This window comes from Odontesthes bonariensis, chromosome 11 (genome assembly GCF_027942865.1).
Source record: "Odontesthes bonariensis isolate fOdoBon6 chromosome 11, fOdoBon6.hap1, whole genome shotgun sequence".
In the NCBI taxonomy this organism is placed as follows: Eukaryota; Metazoa; Chordata; class Actinopteri; order Atheriniformes; family Atherinopsidae; genus Odontesthes; species Odontesthes bonariensis.
Genome location: NC_134516.1, coordinates 36,861,982 through 36,866,315, shown reverse-complemented (window position 1 = coordinate 36,866,315; position 4,334 = coordinate 36,861,982). Strand labels below are relative to the sequence as shown.

The following is a 4,334-nucleotide window of genomic DNA, read 5'->3' as shown; positions in this document are numbered from 1 at the left end:
TGGCGGGCGGCCAGACATCCCGTGGCGTGGCAGCAGGAGGCGGTGGTCTGGCGGGCGGTCAGACATCCCGTGGTGTGGCAGCAGGAGGCGGTGGTCTGGCGGGCGGCCAGACATCCGTCGACGCGGCGGCAGAAGGCGCCGGTCTGGCAGGCGGCCAGACATCCGACGGCAAGGGGAGAGCCCCCCCCTTAAGGGATGGATCCCAGACATCCCCAATATCTGGGGGTGGGAGGGAGGGGCTCGAAAGGCCTGCTCTGTGGCTGTGGCTTGGTCTGGCCCCGCGGCCTCTTGGTCTGGCCCCGCGGCCTCTTGGTCTGGCCCCGCGGCCTCTGTGGCTGTGGCTTGGTCTGGCCCCGCGGCCTCTGTGGCTGTGGCTTGGTCGGGCCCCGTGGCCTCTTGGTCTGGCCCCGTGGCCTCTGTGGCTGTGGCTTGGTCGGGCCCTGTGGCCTCTTGGTCTGGCCCCGCGGCCTCTTGGTCGGGCCCCGCGGCCTCTTGGTCTGGCCCCGCGGCCTCTTGGTCTGGCCCCGCGGCCTCTTGGTCTGGCCCCGCGGCCTCTTGGTCTGGCCCCGCGGCCTCTGTGGAGAGCTCAGGCCCCGCGGCCTCTGTGGAGAGCTCAGGCCCCGCGGCCTCTGTGGAGAGCTCTGGAACGGCTGGGGCCGGGGCCGGCTCTGGAACGGCTGGGGCCGGGGCCGGCTCTGGAACGGCTGGGGCCGGGGCCGGCTCTGGAACGGCTGGGGCCGGGGCCGGCTCTGGAACGGCTGGGGCCGGGGCCGGCTCTGGAACGGCTGGGGCCGGGGCCGGCTCTGGAACGGCTGGGGCCGGGGCCGGCTCTGGAACGGCTGGGTCCTGGGGCTGCGGTGCAGGTAAGGAGGAGGAGCTGTACAGCGCAGCTACCTCTTCTGGCTCCAAGCCGAAAATTTCCAGTGAGGCAGTGCGCTGTACAGTCCTGACCTCCTCTGACACCGTGGGTAAGTGCTGGAGGACCCGTTTTTGCACAAAGAAATCCAAAACGTCATTGGAGGAGTTTAGTTTCTCCCAGGTGGTGCTGTTCGGTCCTGAGCGGCACCAGAAGTCCCCGACCAGCTCCCATAAGGCTGAGTAATCCGCCGCGTCCATGGTGGTGAGATCCTTCTGTCAACAGTGGGTTTTTAAGGGAGGACACGGATGCGGATTTTCCAAAAGTAAAAATAGATTTATTTAACAAAAACAAAGTAACAAAAGGAAAGCGCGAAAGGAAAGCGAGATACAAAAACCTAAACTGTGGAAATATCTATGACAAAACAAAACAAAAGCATGGAAACTTATCTGTAGCGTGGCGTGGCGTAGCATGGATGGTGACGGGGAAGGATCTCACAACAACTGAAAGGAAACCTGGAAACTAAATACTGTGGATGGTGATTAAGGATGGAGTGCAGCTGATGGGGAAAACACAGGTGAGGGACGTGAGGCTGATTGCAGGGAAGGAGAGGGTGGCGTGACATGAAAACTAAACAAGACCTGAACCTAAAACATGAGAAAAAAAACTAAACTAAGACATGAACTATAAACCAAAACATGACCTAAAACTCGTGACATGGCGTTACACTTTTAGTCTGTCGGCAGTTGTTTGCCACGCCGTTTCCTCGCTTTATTGATCACATAATCAACTTTTAAATCAACTAATAAACGTTTCTGGTGATGACACTTTTTTTCAGCATTCTTTGTTCAGCTGGCGAAAAAATAACAGCTCTTGAAAAATTAATATACAAACCGTGAAATAGTCAGAGTTATAGTAAAAGCTGAGGGCAGGACGTCATTTCCTCGAAATACGTATTGGAAATAATACGCAAAAGCATAAAAAAGCCTTGTAAAAACAGGGTAAATGACTTGGCGTGTAATAAGTACACCACTTCATCAGAGGTCCGTTTCACGTAGCAGGTTTAGTGAAAACTCTGAGTTTGTTAACCCTGAAATGAGGGAAACCCTGAGTTTTCCGTTTCACAAAGGGAGGTAACTCAACCCCGAGAAAGAGGGGTAACTCTAGCCTGTTTCACAAAGAGAGGTAACTTAACCTCACGGTCAGTTACCGTAGTAACAGACTCTCTGAACCTAACCTGGTTGGGACCAGGTTTTACTCAAGAAACCTGGAGTTTCTTTCTGTCTCCGCCCTCTTTCAGCCACACACGAAAATTTGATTTCCTCATTCATTCAGTCAGCAGAGCGAGTTCTTCTACTTCTAGAAGTCCATTAGGCACAGTAGGAGGCAACTTTTTTCACCAACATGTCCTTTTGACAACGATCCCGTGGATGAAGGTGCAGCATTATTGCGCAGAGAAATAAATATTCGTCGGAGATGGTTATCAGACCGCACACAGATTTTTGCATTTACAGACAATTATCTTTTTGAGCGGCACCATCAGAATGTATTGGGACAAAAGAAAAAAAAGACATAAAAGACAAATAAATATTTGTATGAATAGGCTTAAAAAAGACATATATAGGCCTATTATATTTTATGAAGGCACTCGTGTCTTGGGGGTGGACTCCCTCAGCCACTGCCCTCCCGTTAGAGGTGGTGGTGCTGGGCAGCACCCGTTTTACGGGCATCTGCCTTCTTTCTGTTGGCTCAGTAGAAGTCTGTGTTAGTTTAAATAGGCTTAATTATTTAACAGAACATGATATAGATGATGACTCTAAATTGTCCTTCGGAGTGACTGTGAGTGTGTATGGTTGTTTGTCTCGTTTGTCTCTATGTGGCCCTGCGATGGACTGGCGGCCTGTCCAGGGTGTACCCCGCCTCTTGCCCATTGACCGCTGGGATAGGCTCCAGCCCCCCCGCGACCCGACTGACGGATTCAGCGGTATAGATAATGGAAGGATGGATGATATAGATGAGAAGACATAGTTTAGGCCTATGTGTGTGAAAACAGCATTATGTTGGGAATAAAATAACTGCACAGTCAAATAGCCACTTAATATTTATTTTACAGTGTAAAACATGATCAAAATGAGGTACCTCCATGCCGAGGTCTCACCTGTTTGAACAATGTTTTTATATTTCATCTTAAACTGCTGCCAAGAGCGCTTCTCCCCCGCGGGATTGCACCTAAATAAAATAAATGAATGGGCTACCATTCAAGCAGTTTCCCTGTAATATTATTGTGATTGCAAAGGACTACATTTAAACTTACACTTTTGCTGCTGCAACGGTGTTGCACTTATTTCTAAAAACGTGTTGAAACTGGCCGTATGAGCGCATTAAGATTTCCAGTTCCAGGTTGGTGTAAAACGTAGCCCCTCCTCTTCCCCGTTGCCAAGGTGACTCGTCGAATCGGGGCTCCATTGATGCTGGCTTTTTAAAGTTGTGGTGCACGCGCTAAACTCAAGGTGAACTTACTCAGAGTTGATTAACCTCACTCAAATCAACGTTTCTGGAACCGAAAACTCAGAGTTTTCTATCTCAGAGTAGATCAACTCAGAGATCAGGAATAGACTCAGAGTTGGTTGAACCTGCTTTGTGAAACGGACCCCAGATCCTGCAGTTCATGAACTGCAGGATCTGAGATCAAAACCCAACAATATCTGCAAGATACGATGAAGTTTTGAACCAATTGGAGGCACTTCTACTCATGGCATAACTATTCTTGAGGTACAGAATCACAAAAACCACTTCCTGAGGTGAATCCAGTTCCTGCTCTTTATTCTTTCTTCAGCTTTATTAACCATGTGGCGCTGTGGCTTAGTTGGTCAAAGTGCCTGTTTAGTAAACAGAAGATCCTGGGTTCAAATCCCAGCAGTGACTGTGGTCCTTTAGGGGTAACTATGACTTAGCATATAAAACAGGTTGTTATCAGGGTTCTACTAAATGCTTTTCATTGGTGCTCTTAATCAAATAATGGACCTTTAAATGAGCATCATGGTTATTATGAGTCTGTTCTGTTTATTTGTTTATTTGTTTATTTAGTTTATTTAGTCAGGGACCATGTGCAAAGTACATTAATGACAAAGTAAAGAGATGACCTGCACCAGATTGTAGCTTAGCAGCTAATTTCTATCTGCAGTCCCTGGGCAGGTTAGAAACATAAAAACATAAAATACAATAAAATAGAAGCAGTCACTCAGGCAAAGAGCACACACACACACACACACACACACACACACACACACACACACACCATAAAAATATTATCATATGCAAATGCTCAGCAAAATGTCAAAACAGTCATGTGCAAATCTATTAGTGATGACAAGACTGATTACATAAAAGCCATTGTTTCACTTCACGTGAAAAGGTATAGATATTTGCAATGTTTTTTATGTGGGTGGGAAGGGTATTCCATTGCTTCGTTGCTCTA

The 4,334-nt window shown here is 48.7% G+C and overlaps 1 non-coding gene across 1 annotated transcript; it reads left to right on the top strand.

Moving 5' to 3' along the window:
- The first annotated feature begins 3,707 nt into the window (after nucleotides 1-3,707).
- On the top strand, nucleotides 3,708-3,781 carry trnat-agu (transfer RNA threonine (anticodon AGU)). The gene has a single exon. It is a non-coding gene; the product is annotated as a tRNA-Thr (tRNA).
- Nucleotides 3,782-4,334: the final 553 nt, after the last annotated feature.